The sequence below is a fragment of the Cervus canadensis genome, chromosome 6, assembly GCF_019320065.1.
Source record: "Cervus canadensis isolate Bull #8, Minnesota chromosome 6, ASM1932006v1, whole genome shotgun sequence".
NCBI lineage: Eukaryota > Metazoa > Chordata > Mammalia > Artiodactyla > Cervidae > Cervus > Cervus canadensis.
The window spans coordinates 49,112,836-49,132,969 of NC_057391.1; the positions used below are offsets into that span (position 1 = coordinate 49,112,836).

Sequence of the window (20,134 nt, forward strand, 5' to 3'; positions counted from 1 at the left end):
CAGACATATAACAAGCTAACTCCGGTCCCATCACTTCATGGCAAATAGATGGGGAAACAATGGAAACAGTGACAGACTTTTATTTTCTTGGGCTCCAAAATCACTGCAGATGGTGGCTGCAACTATGCAATTAAAAGACACTTCCTCCTTGGAAAAAAGCTATGATCAACCTAGACAGCATATTAAAAAGCAGAGACATTACTTTGCCAACAAAGGTCCGTCTAGTCAAAGCTATGGTTTTTCCAGTAGTCATGTATGGATGTGAGAGTTGGACCATAAAGAAAACTGAGCACCAAAGAACTGATGCTTTTGAACTGTGGTGTTGGAGAAGACTCTTGAGAGTCCCTTGGACTGCAAGGAGATCAAACCAGCCAATCCTAAAGGAAATCAGTCCTGAATATTCATTGGAAGGACTGATGTCAACTGAGGTTGAAGCTCCAATACTTTGGCCACCTGATGCAAAGAACTGACTCATTAGAAAAGACCCTGATGCTGGGAAAGATTGAAGGCAGGAGGAGAAGGGGACGACAGAGGATGAGAAGGTTGGATGGTATCACCGACTGAACAGACATGAGTTTGAGTAAGCTCCGCTAGTTGCCTGGTGTGCGCAGTTCATGGGTTTGCAAAGAGTCAGACACGACTGAGCGACTGAACTGAACAAGCTAACAGACAACACAGCTGGGATCCTGAGGACACCAGGTTTGTCCCACTCAAGTCCATGTTTGCCCACCTTACCGACCCTGCTAACTCCTCAGCATACAATCTGCATGCCTCTAATAGGGAATCCCCCAACCAGGATACAATTCCACTCACCTGAACAGGTGAGCACAACCTGCTCAGAGCCCTGGCCTGTCTTGGCTAAAACACCTTCTAGGCTGATGGCTCGTGCCTTGAGTCTTTCAAAACAGAGGGAGTCATCACCACCCATCAAACTAGGAAAGGCAAGTCCCGAGCCAGGCAACACACAGTAAAGATGGTCCTCGGGGAGTTTTCTGTTCCTAACTCCCTTCTGGATGTTTGGTTTCTCAAACCAAACAGCATTTTATTGGACTTGTTTCTCTACATTTTTCTCAGAAGAAAAACAACTCCCCAGGTGGATTCAACACAGAACCACACCTACTTTTGCTGTAGTACCTTCCAACTGTCTAACAGCAAGAATGTTCCTGGGACCATTTGATCCTCTCCATGAACGCCTGGCTTCCCATGGGATGGGGAATCAGTCAGACCCACCCCCTCTCAGCAACCTGGAAGCATCATAGATTCTCTCCGCCTCCTGAACTACCCCAGTTAGGGGTTGCTTCTGTTCGACCCTGCCCCCCAGTATCTCAGCCGCTCTTTCCCATCCCCACGCCAGCCCCCTAATTTATGGGACCATGTGTGTCTCATCCGGGGATCAGCAGTGGCCCCATTTGTCCTGCAGCCTTCACTCTTATCTTCCTCCAAGCCCCTGTCCACACATCAGTGTGGTCTTTTCAGATTTGTCCATTCATTGGCACTTCAGCGTAAGTATTCAAACAGTTACTTCCCTTGAGTTCAGGATAATAATACAAGCTTCTTCACCCAGCATAGAAGGCCAGGCCCCTGACCGGCACAGACCATGGATCAATGGCCTGCAAAGGCTCCGGACTCCGTGGCTTCTGTGAGCCTGCCTGGCCACATCCACTCTTCTCAGACTCACCTTCCCTGGGTCCCCAGCCAGGCTTCCTCCCTTGTGTTCCCCCCACCACACACCGCAGTGCCCTTCTCGGCCCAAACACTGACCAAGACTGTCCACTTCCTTCTCGACCTCCCCGTTACAGTGCGGGGGCTCCTGGAGGGAGGGCCTGCCCCTTAATCTCTATAGTGTTTAGGACTCAGTGACACTCAATGAATGCACATGTGACAAAGGGTCAAAGGGCAATGTTAAGAGCACACCCCAAGCTGACTGATGGATAAGCGCAAAGGCTCCAGAAGTGTAGCTCAGGGAAGGCTGCCCAAGCTTTGCTCTGAAGTTTGAGAGTCACATTTCTGAATAATCTTGACTCAGTGAGTCCAAAGACAACAACTGGGCTCCCATATTACAGAAAGGAGGCTTACCTCTGAATGAGGCACTCAGGACAAAGGTCTCCGTCAGAAAGGAAATGATTTCAGCCTATGAATGTATGTTTTCATCAGCCCTGAACACTTGAGGCCCCAAGGGAAACTTAACGGTTTTCCCATTACCAAAATAAATGTTTAATAGGGTGTGTTCCGTCCTCAGTTGCTTTCAGAAATGACTTCAAGGATTGGTCTGTTTTCTTTCCGAGCATCCCTAAGACTTCAGCAGGACTCAGACATGTAATCAGGTCATTTAACTTCCACCCCACCCTCTCAGTTCCTTGTCTTTTGAAGATACTACATAGAATAATAATACTTTCAAATATGGAATGAACAGTCAGAACCCCCTTTTTTGAACTTAAAAATCTAAATATTATCAAAAGGGACCTTTTATTTTCAGTAGCAAAAAGGCTACACATTATTCTAATGAGCTTTCTGATAAGAAATCTCATCCACACTAGTCTTATTTTTCACAATTATTTCTTTGAAGACTTTTTGTGTGGTAAGACTAGAAGTGATACAGAAAACAAGAGATGAGGAATCTTTTAATAGTTTGTAAAAACAAAGAAAAAAAATAGATCCAGACATCAGGGTAAATTATAGCAAGTGAGTCAAGACCTCCTATAAACACTAAATCTTAGTTCTCACTGCTGTAACAGAATGTTTTGAAACTTCTCACGTATCCATGAGCCCCAAAATATGGAGTGGTTATCTTTCATGGGCTGGGTGATTTCATAGGCTAATGAATGCGAGGATTATTCCAAATATTTGGGAGAAGGGGCAGAGATTTCCACGATTTGGGTCATCGTCCACTTTTTGGCCTCAGAACTGTCATGGCACTTGTGGGTGTCATTTAGACAATCAGCATGTAATGAGGCTCAAGGTCTACCAGAAGTCGAATCTTCCGCCATCTTGGGCTTGACTGGTTCTAATCAGTTTATGTCATATCTCTAACGGCTATGTTACTCTTTCCAAGGTTGTGCCCTGCCCATTTCCCTCCTGTCTCAAGACAGCCAACTATACTGTGACCAATCGTCAATGACAAGAGTCACAAATTCTACTATCCACTGGTACAGTAAGCACTAGGTTACTACTATCTGGTAAATACTTAATATTTTGATAAATAAATGCATGTAAGAAAAAATTACTTGTTTCAGAAAGTATTCAGTGTGTTAGTCACTCAGTCATGTCCAACTCTTTGTGACCCCATGGACTGTAGCCTGCCAGGCTTCTCCGTCCATGGAATTCTCCAGGCAAGAATACTGGAGTGGGTTGCCATTCCCCTCTCCAGGAGATCTAAGTTCAGTACGCATACTAATAACTTTTAGATTTACACGGCACTTTCATGTGAGTCTGATTAGTATGCTCTCCTGTGCTTAATCGGCATCTTTAAACACACTTTTGAGAGGAGCACCCTCTGCACCTGGCAGGCATCTGGCTTCCTGAAGTACTCACTGCAGACCTTTTGTTCCCACCCTCAGGGCCCTGCCCCATCACTGACCCCACTCTCCCACGTCACCATACAAGGTCACATTGCTGTAACTGCAGAACAAATTCCAGAGTTCTGGGCTCCTAACTGGACTTCCCACCTACTCCCTTCTCCAAACCCTCAATTGGCTTCCTGCTCCCATCACAACAAACCTTAAGGTGACATGCAAAGTCCAGCACTGTCCCCCAGCCCCACCCCCAACTGATAGAACACCCTTGCTTCATTCATTCTCCTCCAGCTACACTGACACCGACCTTGCTGGTCCCGGAACACGCCAAACACCCTCCTGCCCCTGTGCCTTCTGCCTTAGGGCCGTTGGTGTCCCTGTCCCCTTTCCCAATACCCTTCCCCCACATAGCCAAGCTCCAGATTTTCAGGTCTCAACTGCTTGGTAATCAATTCATAGAAAAAAATCTCTCTCTCAGAAAAGATTACTCCCATAAAGTAGGATTTTCCACCATCCCCTGCCGCCATCCTCACAGACCACCTCATCTTGGTGTACTGTTCTTCTGACTCTGGTCATCTGCTGATATGCTGTAGTTTGTTCATTTGTGTTTACTGGCATCTCCCCTACTAAGTCTCTGTCACTAGAATTCAAGTTGCCATGAATGGGCGGGTGCTGTGCTAAGGATATTGCCATATCATTAGGATTAATGCAGGGCTTGGCACACAATGGGTTCTTGGTAAATACTTGTATTAAATGAATGAATGAATAAACAACATTTGCATTACATGTAAGTTGCACCCCTACAGGGGTGATAAAGCTCCACAGTCTCCAAGACCTTTCCTGTCTCTGAAGCACCCTGGGAAAAGACACTAAGTCTGGGCTGGGGGAAGGGAACACAGAAGGAGCCAAAAGAAGTCAGATTAGCAAACCACCTTCTCAGGGATCCCCAACCCATGCCCAGGAGACCAGAGTCAGCTCCCTCTCCTCCCTGCCCACTGTACACCCTTGAAAGACAGGAAAGAGCTAAAGAATGCAAGTTACAAACCCAAGAATGCTACAAAAACAAGAATGCTACAGAAAACCTACCTAGGCAGAGTCAGAAGAGGAATCTCTGGAAGAGGAAAACCTTACCTGAGGGCAGGAAAAGCAAAGGTCACAGCTCCCAAATCTGGAGCAGCACAGTCAAGAGCAGTACACACTGCCCAGGAAGGAGAGAAAGTGGCCCAGCCCAGAGATCATGGGAGCAATGATGTTGATGTCACCACTGACAATGGAAACGATAGGATGGATGTAGTGAAAGAGCCATCTTTTGGTAACTAATACTTGCACTGCATTTTACACTTTAAAGCATCAACACAATGTGACTTTACTGATTCACATAAAAGCCAGTAAGGCAGGCAGTAAAATTTTACAGATATGGAAACAGGCTCAGAAAAGCCAAGTGATTTTTCGGCAAGACTGCACAGCAAGCAAGCAGAGGAGGTAGAACTTAAAGGGTCTTCCAGCTACAAGGACTGAAGACTACCTCAATTCCAAATGAACTTGATTCTTGAGGCCCCATTACAAGTGATTAACAAGACATTATCCATGGAATGCAAATAACTATTCAAAAGCAGGATACCCCTCACCCATCCCACCCCAAATTCCTCTAGAGATTTATTCCACACTCTCTTGACTTGGGAGAAATCTGGCCTTCTCTAAGCCTTCCTAAGGTGGCCAAAAGCTGAAAAGCCCATAGAGAAGTCAAGCCCAGGCCTTTAAAACTGTTGCCTCAGGGCTCTGCAAAACCACAGAAGGAGGCTGCAGAGTATAAAACAAAACTGCTGCTGAAAGTATTTTTATGTGAAAATGCACCCTCTGCAAAAACTTGTTATAAGGACTCATATTTTTCAATAAGTTCTTTCAAAATGCCATTACCATCACTCTCATGGAAACTTGGGTTCAGAAAACGCATGGCAGGTTCATTAAATTAATTAGAACTGCATTCTTACTTGAAAATATCTGATGTGCAATTAAAAAAGAAAAAAAAATCTCCAACATTCATAAATCCAAAAAGATGCTGCTCTGGTAGATGCAAAAATGAAGAGAGAGAAAAGAAAGGATTTTTCCTGGAGTTCCAAGAGGTCCAAAGCTGGGCCCTCCAAACTCGTCTGGGAGAAGGGAGTGCAGACGTAAGCCACTTTCCTGGAAGCACGGCAGAGTTCGGAGGTCCCAGGCACAGATCCCAGGCACAGAACAAGTACCCAGGCTGCCTTGAGAAAGCACAAGGGGAAGAGGTGTTTCTGACAGTCTAAGTCAACACCTCTCATCACGATGGAAACCGATGAGAAGTCAAGGCTGACCGCAGAGATGGGTCCAGAGCACTCCTTGGGCAGCAAACACATCTGGGCTCTGGGCCCCACCAGTGCCGCGGGAGACCGCTTGCCTCCATGGGGGCCTCAGAAGGGGCAGGGGCGGGTACCAGGGCTCTGGGCTGTGTAGGCATCTGCCTCCAAGAAAGGCAGGGGCCCTCCGCCCTGTAGCTCTGGGAATAAAGTCAACCTGGGGACCAGGATCAGGCACGGTGGCTTCCTGGACAGAGGCCCCACCACTCCCTGGCCATCCTCTCAGGCCGTTGCTTCTGCACAACGTCACCCCCATCTATTTAGACTGAGTATTTGCCAGCTTGCCTCCAGCCAGCCAGATGCTGCCTTTCAAGGATTGCGTATTTCTATAATCATTTCCAGGAGAAGCAAACACTTTCGAGCCACTAGGGTTTGCCATGGAATTCACTTTCCCACAGCAGGGTGTCAGTTCGCCTCTGCCCCTGCTCTCCGTGGGCGCACGACAGGGTGGGCCCCCAAAGCCCCACCATCAGTGAAATCTGGTTTGAAATAAACCCCTTGGCATCAGTGAAGTGTTAATTCACCTCTTGGGTTTGGCTTTTTTTGGTTTGGTTTGTTTCTTGGTTGTTTTTTTTAACCTGGTATTTCTTTGAAAGGAACCTCACTTTTGAAGGAGAGTTATAAACATGCTCCCTTTAGGCCATACTGCAAAAATAATATTGTTTTCTTAGCAGCAGAGTCTTGGCCTACAGGCTTCCAGGAAACCAGCACGTTGTACTGGGCCCCAAACAGGGGTGTGTTGGCCTGGCCGACAGAGCTCAGCATGAGTCAGGGGCAGGTTGGTCTGGCCAAGACCACCTCTGAGGCTGCCACTGAGAAGGCAGACCTCCTTGTCCAAAGCTGGCAGTCAAGGCTCCTTAAGAGTCACTTTCAGAAGACTCTTCTGACATCAAGTTCCTGGCAGGCACAGTGGAAAGAACTGCCTCCAAATGATAGCACAGGATTCCATGGTGGCCTTTTCTGACATCATTGGAATTACCACCTCCAATCTCTTGAGTAGATCCAGGAAAGTGCCCAACCCTTAGATTTTCATTTAAACTAATGCAGGCATGCAGTTGGAATCTCAAAGACCCACTTCCTTGTCAAAATACTTGGGCCTGTAGCCCTAAACACTGAGGACTGGGAAATACTTTCCTGAGGGACGGGACAGAAAAAAAAAAGGCTCCTATGAGTAATTTAACCTAAGGCAGGAAGGGCAGAGGGTGAAGGAGCTGGAGCCTTTAAATTCCCCACTTCAATGCCACTGGGCATTCAACTTGTCAAACACAGAGCACCTACTATGTGCAAGTCACCTTCAAAATGGTGGAGAGGGCATGCTGTGAAGCCTCCACAGAGCAGAGGAATCAGGTTAGGTTCAGCTAACAAACTTCGGCTTAAACAATAAGAAGTAAGCAGTTCAGGGCCAGTACCATGGCTCTAAGGGCATCAAGGATCCAGGATCCTCCTTTTTTGGTGCCCCACTAACCTACAGCAGGGCTTCCCACATTACAGTTACCTCATGATCCCAGACGGCTGCTGGATTTCAGCCACTGTGTCCATGTTCCAAGCAGTAGGTAGGACAGAGAAAAAGCCAAAGGGGCGTACTGTCTACACAAGTCAGTCCCTGGAACCGTCTTATAAGCCACACATCACACTTCACCTTTCACTCACTAAAGCTTAAGTCGCTGGCCAATAGCCAGGTGAAAGAGAGGCAGGGAAATAAAGTCTTTTAGCTTGGCACATTACTGTACTCAAAAAGTCAGGCTTTTGATTACTGAGAAAGCAGGATAGGATACTGGATGTAAAATTAGCAGCCTTTGCCACATAACACATAAAAAGAGAATTTGAAGATAAGCCAATTTGGAGGTCTACTAGGTTTAACAGTTGGTAGTAGGGAAAAAAAAAAAAAGAAAAGGTATTGAGGGTTGAAGGCTCAAGTGATATTATACTTCAGGGAAACTAAAAACTTTATTAAGTTGGAGGTGTTATGAACAAGTAACAAAACCAACTTCCCAGAACTATCCACCTTTGAATTGAACATACTTCATGAAACATTACAGCTCAAAGGCAAGTTTCTTAGGCATTCTAGAACAGTGGCTCCATCAGACTCACTAGAGAGCTTTTTAAAAACAAATCCCTAAGATTCCCCACTTTTAGAGATTGTGATAGATGGTTTAGAGTTAAGGCCTAAAATTCTGTACACACACACACAAGCAATTGAGGTAATTCCTCCGATGGGTAGTCTGGTTCAAAAACAGTGATTTCATCCAAACCTTCATTTCAAACATGAGGAGACAATTTACAACAATCATGTGACTCATCCAGGGTCCCTAATGACCATTCAACCATCCTCCAGAGGTCTTAGATTCCAGGTTAGATCCATCCACTTAAATGGTAGTTATCTACCCACCAGCAAACATGGTACAACGGTCGGCTGAATCCCCACCCCTGCAGACAAACCCAGCACTCTCAGAGACGCAAGCTTCTTGGTGCTACAATACCACCTACACTGGGGAACTCGAGGAAGGGTTTAAAATGAGTATGTACGCACAACATGTGCATGAATCTGCATCTATACATCCACATTTACAGCCCCCTTCTCTGACATCTCAAAGACCCTGGGAAGGAGGCAAAAGGCACGAGCCAGAGATAAAGAACAGAGGCTGGCAATGAGCCACACTTCAGTCAGCATGTGAATGCAGTCGCTTCCTGTTTTGGGGATTTCCCGACCACTTGTGGGCGAATCCATATGAGGCAGGTTCCACCATCAATTGGTAGGAATGAAACATCCAAACTCTCATCTCTGCCCCCACCCAACCATCGTGGGGGTGGGCCTCTGTCCTGACAGCAGTGTGGCTACTGGCGGGATCAGGCTACGGTCCTACCTACCTGGGTCTCCCTGGGTCCCAGCCCATCTCCACAGCCTGGTCCCCACTCCCCAGTCATGTGAGTCTTACTGCATCCTCGTGGTGCTGAATAGATGGTCTCTGCTTAGATCTATCAGGGTTAGCTTCTGTTGCTAAAAATAAAAGATCCAGGATTAATGTCCTCAAGGAAGTAGGGAGGGCTCCAGATCTCCAGAGGTTATCTGTCTCAGGATAAGTAGATAACCAAAAGTCTGGAAGGGGGACAAAGGTTAAAGGAAGACGCTCAGGCTAGGTTAGGCATGGCAAGGCAGGGACCAGAGGACCAGAGGGGATCTGATGGGGTGGAGACCAGCATCTTCTCTGCTGCCCTCTCTTCCATCCATCCATCCTTCCTCCTCTCTCTCCTGGTCTTGTTTGCCTCCCTTCCTGACAGAAAGGCATCCATTTCTCCTCTTTCTTGCCTCTTACATCCAAGAAATAAAGTCATCTCTTTTGTCTAGAAGCTAAAACTCAAAAAAAAACCTGACACTTGGCTGTGCTTTGAAAAATACAAGGAGATACGCAGAAACTGCCTTTGATAAGAGTGGGGAAACAAAAATACACACTGGTACACTTGTGGCAGACAATTCCAAGTTTTAAGTGTACACACCACCTCATCCAGCAATTCTACTCCTAGTAATTAACCCTGAACAGACAAGTACACTAACTTACTTCTAAGTATATAACTTCATATGTACCAAGTATTTCTAAAAACGTAAATGTCCATTCATAGGAGCTTGGCTACCAACAACCTGTAATGGCAAAGAATCTAAAACAGAATGCATACGTATGAAAGAATCACTCTGCTCTACACCTGAAACTCATACAATATTGTAAGTCAACCACGGTTCAATTAAAAAAAAAAAAAACTATGCTTAAAAAAAATTAGGAGCTTGGCTAAATTATCCATGTCATGGAATGTCAGAAAACTATTTTTTTTTTAATGATTTATATACATAGCCTTGGAAAGTATAAATCAAGATACATTGTTTTTAAAGGTATCAGAACAATGTATAGAGAGATATATTACGAGAATAGCCTCATTTCTAAAAAATAACTTGTCTGTATGAAGTTACATTAACATCTAAAAAAAAATTTACCAAATCCTTAAAAGCAGTTATAATTAAAGGTGATAAAATAGGGTGCTTTCCATTTAAGTCATATATTTCTGTAGTGCTTCAGTTTTGATTACAAACAAGTAATTACAATAATAAGAAAAAAATAAAAATAAATGGAAGCTGAAATGTCCTTTGAACATGCAAAACCGTAGTGTTGGGAAGCCCATGGTTTCCGTTTAAGGCACCAGGCAATCCAGCACCCAACACAGAACACAATTCAACACGAACTTCCTCCTTCCTCCACTTTTTACACACAACCACACACAGTTGAAAGTTAAAATCCCTACCCAAAGTCAAGTAGAACCAATAACACAAAAGGGTGAGCTGCTACAGAATCAAACAAGCACATCAGTTACAGAAGATGGCAGAAGAATCACAAAGACCAGTCATCAGAATGAAAAGCCCAGCAACTTCCACAACTATCTAGCGTAGAAACAAGTTCTATGCGCTAAGAGTCTCTGAACATATCGCCACACGACAAATAAGATTAATAAGAATGAAATGGTAAACTGTATTTCATGTCTAGGTTTTAGTAGTTCAGGGAAATGTGTCCCTATTGAAATTTTAAGCAAAAAGCTAAACATTTAGTCATACCACTTGAAAAAATAAATTTTGAAATTCAGGAAAATGAACTAATGTAAAATATCTAATTGCCCAAAATGTTCTACAAGTAATCTATTGGCCTGGCCCAAAAGTCCATTCCTTTTTTTCCATATCTTACAGAAAACCCGAACAAACGTTTTGGCCAACTCAATATGTTTAGGTTGTATTTAATGAACAAATTTATGAATTCTGGTTTTTATTTTTTAAAACCATTGGATTAAATATCCATTAATATTGAAAGTAATTCCCACAAACATCCAAATTGAACTTGAGAACTTTACCTTAGGCCTGCAATCCACAACAGAAAGATTCCATACCCTCTGCTTTTACAAGAAAGACAAGAGATCTCTACTGATTGACTGTGTACCTTTTTTTTTTTTTTTTCCTATTTGTCACCCAAAGGATTTTTACTGGCAACAAAAATCAACCCTGGGTCTTTAAGAGATTAAGCACAGTTCAAAGAAAGAGGTTCTACTTTTCAAAAAACTAACAAACCAACATTTCAGCCAATAATGCCAATTATTCAAATACAGAACTATACTTAGGATTCTGATTAGATTCCATGTTGAACAGCAACAAACTGCTAGATTCAATGCATTTGAAGGAAACAGGACAACTGTTACAAATAAGGACCCTATGCACCAAATAAGTATTCTCCATTCAGTGTCGTTTTCTGTGTGCTAGTATTCAAGTGAGCTGAAACAATAGAGGTTTGTGAGCTTTCAAAACTGTGCAAAAAAAAAAAACTGTGCAAACAATTTGCCAGTTTAATTAACTTCTATTTACACTACAACACAAGTCCAGTATTTCACAGGCTCAGTTACTAGGTGTGAAATAATACTTGATTTCAAACATGCTGCATGTACATTATATGGATGCCAGGTGGGTTACACATCTCTCACGAGACTCAAGTCCGCTCTGGAAGTGCGCGGCACTTCCCATCACCACAGAGGCTGGGCATGGCAGGTGCACAACAAATGCTGGCTTCCTTTCCCCTTTCCTCCTTCCTCCAAACATAATAGAAAAATGGCAATATGACGCATGCTTACAATACCACAAAGACTATTCCTGGGCCTTCCATTCACTGCTTTCCTATTCCATTACACAGGCACCCAAAATACCCCCTTTAACAGAACCTTGCTTGCACCAAAACAACTCCAATTGTGTGTTTAGCACACATACATGTATGTAGTGGAAAATAAAAAGGAAATACACCTCAAATTAGTAATTGTGTATCTTAACGGGAGAACTGAAAACAGTTTTTAAATTTTATCTTAAACATTTCTGTATTTTCCAAATGTTTTACAATAAGCATCTGCTGAGCCAAAACTGTCTGTTACAACACAGTCCCACTACACACCCCCAGAATGATCGCAGTGAAGATGACACACAACACCCAGTGCTGACACTAGAGCCGATGAAACACTCACTGCCAGGTGGGAGTGTCAGCTGGTGCAACCACTCTGGGATCAACAGCTCCACATGCAGGAAGACCCAGCAACTCCACTCTTAGGTATACACCTAAAGAACCTACTTACACATACGAGAAAGTGACACTATTGATAACAGCCAAGAACTACAACCAACTCAAAAGCCCATCAACAGCAGATATATCAATTAACAAGGAATAGTGAGACAATGAAATACACAATGAAAATTTAGCCATGTATTTAACAATGAGAAAGAACAGATTATTGCTATATGCACATCCATCGATAAATTCCAGATATAGTGTTGAATGAAAAAAGCCAGACACTAAACGAGTACATATTATATGAATAAGATCCCATTTTTATGAAGTTCAAGAACAGTCAAATTTACCTATGGTGATAGAAACTGGATACCGTTGATCTTTGTGGAAAAACAATGACTGGGAGGAAGCAAGAGAAAAATTCTGGAAGACAGTAAACATTTTTTATATTTGTGCTTCCTACTTTAAAAAAAGAAGAATAAACTGGGTTTGCACCATAGCTCTAACTGCTTACTAGCTGGGTGTTGTTCAGTCACTCAGTCATGTCCAACTCTTCTGCAACCCCATCGGCTGTCCATGGGATTTCCCAAGCAAGAATACCGGAGTGGGTTACCATTTCCTTCTCCAGGGGATCTTTCCAATTCAGGGATCAAACTTCTTCTGCATTGGCAGGCAGATTCTTTACCACTGACCACTAAGGAAGCTCACTAGCTCTGTGGCCTTGAGCAAATGTCTTAACTCCTCTAAGTTTCCGTTTCTAAACTGTAAACGGGATGAGAATTAAACAAGGCGATGCATTTAGTGTGTAACACAGTCACCAGCAGAAGGCGAGAGCTCAATACGTAACAACAGAAGCTGGACAGACATCCCCTGGGTCTTACTATGCACCAGCGGGCATTGCTCTCCCGGTACCTGTTCTTATCTACTACTCCAGGCCAGAAGGGCAGGCTGTGAGCTAGGCTTTCAGAAATGGTTTGTGCCAGACACCAACCACAAGCACTGTTCCTGAGGAGGAGGAGGAATCACTAGTTATGCTGCTGCTGAGGTTTCAAAGGAAAGGGACTGGCAGGAGGTACACATCAGGATTAATCGCAGACTATTGGAGAGAAAAATGGCTTTAGCTTCGGAAAGTAGTAGCTGCTTTCTGCAGGAGGAGAAAGGCTTTTATTCCAGTGGAATAACTCATTTTAAATTGAGGAGTCATCTGGGGACTGAAAGAGCTCATCTTTCTTTCCTAAGGAAAGACAGGAGACAAGTCACTCTCTGTTAAAAGATTTTCTATGTTGACTGGCTAAATTTACTGCCCTTTAATATATTTCAGATTTACAACTAAAATAATTTTTAAAGTACAGGCCTGCTGTATAAAAGTAATTTAAAATGTTGGTCATGAAGCAAGAGACTCAGATTATACAAGACAGTTTTAGTGAAATGAAACACTAAACGGAGAATAGTCTCCAATTTAGAAGATCAACCAAGATTAGGAATGACTCCACATATCATGCAGAGAAGGCAATGGCACCCCACTCCAGTACTCTTGCCTGGAAAATCCCATGGACAGAGGAGCCTGGTAGCGACCATGGGGTCGCTAAGAGTCAGACACGACTGAGCCACTTCACTTTCACTTTTCTTTTCACTTTCATGCATTGGAGAAGGAAATGGCAACCCACTCCAGTGTTCTTGCCTGGAGAATCCCAGGATGGGGGAGCCTGGTGGGCTGCCGTCTATGGGGTCACACAAAGTCAGACAAGACTGAAGCGACGCAGCAGCAGCAGCAACATATCATGAATTTTTGCTTCCATTAACTTCTATTTTGCTTTCAACTACGGAAAGTGAGCGCACCTGGATCCTGACTGAGCCCCACCACTTTCTAGCTCTACCACCTCAGGCAAGTTACTTAATCTCTCTGTGCTTCATTTTCCTCAACTGGAAAATGGGATAATAATCAGGTTATTAAAAGGAGTAAATCAGTTAATAGATATTAAGTGCATAAAAGTGCCAGGCACTACCGAGTGCTATGAAAGTGTTCCTACCATCACTTCTGAATCTTCAGATGAAGAGACAGAATTCATCTAAAATTGTGAACCTTAATCACAGACTATGCAGATATAGGATAGATTGTCTAATATCCAGAGGAAGCTGTGTACTAATTTCATGTCAAGTAAATATGCAAATTTGTGATTTGTAGGTGCACACATGCACACACAAACACCCAAGCCTTCCAAACCCCTCCCTCTTCTCACAAGTAATTTCAGTCCCTCTAGAACAGAATGTGCCAATGATCCCAAGTTCTTCTGATCCCAAAATAAATAATCCCAACAAAGGTGTGAAATGTTACTCTTCTTCCGAATATTTCCAAGGGCCCATTAAAAGAACACACACTGAAAAGGCATGTTTGCCTTTCACATTTCAAAAACTGGAACCTTTCCATAGCACACTTGAACAGCCGAGTGGATGATATTCAAACATGGACTCTTTTTCAACCTGTAGCAGAGGAGACCTACTAAAACCTTACATTTTCCTCCAATTGTGAGCACAGAAAGTTTTTCATTTTGTTCCAAAGGAAATGATCTTAACACAGCTCAATGATATCATCATTGTCTGAACCGAGTGGGCATCCGGTGGCCATGACAGGACTAAATGCTAAAACCCAAGGGTATAAAAGTTAAAAGCTACTCAGTGGAAATGTCAGTTACAACATTTATTCTTTGATTTGCAAGAATCAAACACAGAGACAGAGAACCCTCAAGCGAGGGAATTATGAAGACTATCCAGGCCAACATATGGGTAGCACCCGACTTCCCCTCCCCCCACCTCTCCCAATAAAAAGCTTTTCAGTACCCACAGTATTCTGCTTTTCTAAGTGGAAGAGAACGGTGCTTGAAAAGATTACTACATATAATTCTTTCGCTTCCCAGTAGGCACATTTACACCTTTCTACCAATACTAGCCAGTCAGGTCCGAAATCTCTATCTCACTATCTGTGGTTTTGCTCTATTATCAGAGTGACGTAAGTAAGACAGCAATTTTTTTTCTATTTTTTAATTTATTTTTAATTGGAGGATAATTGCTTTACAATGTTGCGTTAGTATCTGCTGTATAACAACCCGAATCAGCCTTAAGTATACATATATCCCTTCCTTCTTGGGCCTCCCTCCCACTAAGATAGCAGTTTTCTAATTCAAAAAACTTTCTTTTGCTTAAAAAATAACTTTCGTTCTGTACTTCACAGACTTTAGGACACCCAGATAGCTCTCCATTGAAGCCACATCTACAAACACAGCTAACTCAGGACAGTGACAGTGATGCCTATCTTTGCTCTACCTTTAGTTGAAAAACCTTGTTCAGCTTTATTATCCAGAACTTGGCACATCACCCTTCAGTATGAGACAGATAAGGAGGAGAAAGTTGCATACTCAGGTTGATTCCTAGCAATGAATTAGATTCTGGGAGCTCAAGGGAAAATCAGGTAATGGCAGCCATATTTTATTTGCAAAATAAAAATTTCAGCAGGGTCTACTTTCTTGCTGATGTGAGCTGCCTGGTTAGGTTTTGGCATTTCATAAAGTTGCTTTGGGTCTTGATCGAAACAGTTGTACTTCAAATATGTATTTGACTCTACTATATGTAAGACACTATGCCAGGTGCCAAGGGAGATTAAAAAATGACCTTATTTCACTCTCTCTACTTTCTACAACCTCCCTTCACACTGAACAGAGACGAATGGCACTTCCATCCCCTCACAACCATATTTAGGGCCCTTGTTTTACTCTCCTTAAGCCCCTGTGAATACTTAGAGAAAACTATCATTTTATTATTACAAAGGTTAACTCATACTGCTTTTTTATAAAATACAAACAGTCAAGGAGGGCATGAAATGAAAAAGAAAATTTCCTTTCCAACCATGCCACCAATCCGACAGCCCAAAAATAAGCACGTTTCTTAGGATTTTTTCCAGAGATTTACATTCGCAAACCAAGAATTGAGACTTTTTTTTTAATGGGATCTTAAACTAATCTGCACCTTTTTTTTTTTTTAAGAAAAAAAAAGTCTATTTTATGAATTTTCCTGTATCAGTACTCACACATTTGCTCAATTCCATAATGTGCTTACATGGCATTTACCCAGTCCCTCTGAAAGACATTTAGGTTATTTCTACTGTTACTCTATTACAATGCTGCAGTGAATATCTTTGCATGTTTGCCGGCACACTTTCGCAGGTATATTCGTAAGATAAACTACTAACTGTAGCAGGAATGTGTATAGTCATTTTTAGTTTTGAAAGATAATATTAGAAAAAAAGAGAGAAAGAAAGGGAAGGAGGGAGGGAAAGAGAGGGAAGCAAGGAAGGAGAGAAGGCTGGAAGGAGGAAGGAAGGGAAACAGAGAGGAAGAAAACAAAAGCTGTGGCCAACACCAGGGGCTACCTACTCACAGCAGCTGCCGCTTTCCTTCTGGCCAGCCAAGCTCCATTTCTGCCCCCTTTCCTCCCAGTGCCCACATGCTCTGAGAAAGCTGGACCCTAAGACTGGTCTAAGCAAGCAATGGGAGCCCCCTCTCTCCATGCCAGTCATCAGATGAGATGTGGGCATCTGGCCCAGTTTTGCCAGTGGGGCACGGGAGAAGTTCTGGGGGTGGGGTTCCCAGCAAAGGTTTTCTCTGGTTTCCTCTTCCTGCCTCTGGACACCACACATCACCTGTGTACGAGGATATGGTGGTTGGGAACACAAGGAGCCAAGCTGGAGGTCAAATGTCAAACACTGAGGTTGGCAAAGAGGAAACTTGGCTGAGCCTTTCATTAATGAACCCCAAAACTGTGCTAACTTTGGACTTCTTGTTTACATGAGATAATAAAGAGCCTTACTATTTAAACCATTTTTAACTGAGTTTTGTTTACTTGCAAGTGAAAGTATTCCCACTACCCACCTGTTCTCTAAAAAGCCACCCTCTGGACTTACAATCCCACCCAGGGCACATACGAAAGCATCTATTCCCTCACAGCCTTGGTTTCACCAGGGTTCAGTCCCCATGTGTTCTCAGGATATTTTCTCTTAATGGCCAGAGTGCTTTCTTCCTTGGAGAGTCTAGTAGCTCTTTCCCCAAATAAGGACACATTGCAAAAAGGTGACCCGAAGACAGCCAGTATTTCATCCTGCTTCACCGGCGACACAGCAGTGAGACACAGGCTCACCTGCTCATTCAGAAGAGTAGACACTGCCACCCTGGGCCGTAAGTTCTCCAATGCCTTAGAGCCAGGCGTGACTCTGCTAGGCTGGGACAGTCACCAGGGTGTGGAAGGACAGCCTGAGACTGGAACCTGGATGACCTAGTTCAGATCTGCTACTTATGAGCTGGCTGGCTGAAGAGATGTCACCCAACCTCCCATTCCACATTCTTTGAATGTAAAAGGAGGGCTCCTGAAACTAAGGCCCAGGGTCCTTATTAGGATAAGATGGGGACAGGGTGTGTGAAGGTAATAGACTGTCACAGACTATTAGAGGCAGGAGTGAGGCTGATCCCCACAGATCTATGCTGGCAGGGGGCCAGGCCAAGGGCAGGCGGATCGCCTGTCTCCAGCCCTCTCTGCTCTCCCTGTCACTCCTGCCATCACTGTGGGCAGCCTGTCAGCTCAGGACTAATAACCAGAAGAAAACCCAACCAACCACTTCCACTCCTCCCGCAGATAAGCTGAGCTCCCAGGAGCAGCATCACAGTCAGTGAATGTGAGGTGACGTTCAGCCAAGTCAGTAGTGCCAGGGTCACTTACAATGATTACTAAGGCTCAGACTGGCACCTGGGCAAACATGCATGATTCTGAGCAAACTTCCAAAAGGTCAGCTTGGCCCATGCTTTTCTCATCCTCGCATTCACTCCTGGTCATTGTGATGGACTCAATCACTGTTTTCTGCACTCCACTCCTCTACATAATGGGGTCATATGTCCCCCTTCTGTGCCATGTGACTTTGCAGTACTTCCCATGAGAATGGCCTGAGTCTACTTCCCCACTGCACTTATGTTGGCTTGGCCATGTGATTTCTGTTGACTAATGGTTATGAGCCAAAGCCTCAAGAGGCATCATGCATTTCCACCTGCCCTCTTAGGCTACTGCCATTTGCCATAAGGTGAGCATGCCCTAGGTCCCAGAATAAGCACATGTGGAACAGACTCAAAGCCAAATGATCAACTAAGTAGAAAAATAAATCCCTGTGGTTGTAAGGCACTGAGATCAGGGATTGTCTGTTATGCAGCAACATCATATAATAAAACCTAATACAAACATCTTAAGAGCAAATGTAATGGTAAGTTTGCCTGGCACCAAGTAATCAAGCAATAATAAAATATTTGTGCTTATTTTAAGGAGATTTTAATTCATTTGTCATTCATACATGTACAGAGAACTCCTACACGTAAGGCACCACAGTAGCCCCACAGGAAGCTGAGCATAATGAAAAATATGAAAGTAATCATTCCTACAAGTATCTTTTTAGTCTAGCAAATCCCCAAGCTTCCTAAATTCTACTGGAGGAGAGCAGTCCATGCTGGCAAAGCTTCTGTTCATTTCATTCATTCATTCACTGCCCTGGGTTAAATCACAGAAGGGATGAAATTCAGTATCTATGCATTTAAGGATCTGATTCTCATACTTATTAATGGTGAAATCTACTTCCTTCTACAAATGTATTCTTAAAGACAGAAACTAGAAACTTCTTTGTAAAGAACTTGAATTATTTTTAATGAACTCCTTTGTTCTATTAATCTTAATTTACTCACTCAACATATGTTTACTGAGCACCTATGATACTCCAGGCAGATGATTGTTACCTGTGCTAGGAAGCAACACACACAATTCCTAGCCCCAACCCCTGGCTGCCCAGGTGCACCAATGACCACAAAAGAATTATTTAAAATTATGGTTGACAGCTCCATGTAGTACCTAAAAAAAATTTTTTAATAAAAATAAAAAAATATTCCTATAGTTTAACTATAGGTTAATTCCTATAGCTTAACTCCAATGCCTTCTTTCAATTTTACTTTTAAAAGAATTCTAGGGATTTCCTGGCAATCCAGTGGTTAAGACTTCACCTTCCATTCCAGGGGTGCAGGATTGATCTCTGGTCAGGGAGATAAGATCCCACAAGCCTCGCAGCCAAAAACATAAAAAACAATAGAAGCAGTACTGCAACAAATTCAATAAAGACTTTAAAAGATAATAGACAGACAGAAGAATTCCACCCCACCAGCAAATGTGGTGATTTCACCATCTTGCCTCTCCTTTCATCAAGGAGGACAGAGAAGGTGGGTTTCGACTGCACTCCTCCTCACATTCACCACCACACACAGAGGTGTGGGAGACTCATATTTAATAACTTTTGGCATGAAGTCTTCAAAGGTCTTTGGGAAATCTAAATAAATTACATCCACTGGTTTGCCCTTCTTCCCACATTTATTTTCTCCCTCAAAGAACGTAATAGGTTCATCAAGCATGATTTCCCCATCCACACGTCATGCTTTTTTGAAGGGTCCTGTGATCTCACCCTCTCCCATGGATTGCACAAGCCTGCTGGGCATGGAGGTGAATTAGCTCTGACAATAAGGAGCATTCCCCAAGTCTAAGTGAGAGTCACAAAAGGAAAGTGTCAGAGTAATAAGACCATACACGCATATCCCTCTCTAGGCAGACCTGTTCCAAGCACTCTATACAGATTCACTCATACAACATAGAACCCCAGAGGCAGAAGTGGACCTGGGCAGTCCAGGGCCAGATTCCAGGCCCTGCAGCCTCTGCAAATCCCAACATGTGCCAGGGACTCTGGGCTTCCCTACCAGCCTGTCCTCGGCCAGCTCGATGAGGCTCCCCAGGAAAGAAGCCGAGTGGGAAGGCCATCCTAGAGATGTCCTTTATTTCAGGACACAGCTTTTCCCTGGACACTCCTCTGGGATAAATTTGTTTCCCACAAAAGGAGCTTGTAAGCCCCCCCTAAAGCTGCCAACATCCTGCTTCCTCTAGGCAGGGCCTGCTCACCACTCCAGAAACAAAGCAAAAAGAACAGTCTCCTCAGTAGTGAAGGGACACGGCCATAACCCAAGAATGCTCTGAGGCCTGGCTAGAGGCCTTGCCTGAAGGGCCCGGCATCTCAGAGCCCTGAGCTGCTCTCCTAAATGCT

General features: G+C 43.7%; 1 protein-coding gene across 3 annotated transcripts in view; it reads right to left on the reverse strand.

Moving 5' to 3' along the window:
- Window positions 1-20,134, reverse strand: part of CGNL1 (cingulin like 1) — a 170,296-nt gene that overhangs the window by 139,990 nt on the left and 10,172 nt on the right. Inside the window, exon 2 of one of the 3 annotated variants that reach the window (XM_043471853.1) lies at window positions 8,765-8,894. The exons of the other annotated variants lie outside the window; for them this stretch is intronic. The gene's annotated coding sequence lies outside the window, so the exon portion shown is untranslated. The remainder of the gene's footprint in view (window positions 1-8,764; window positions 8,895-20,134) is intronic. 3 annotated transcript variants of the gene reach the window in all.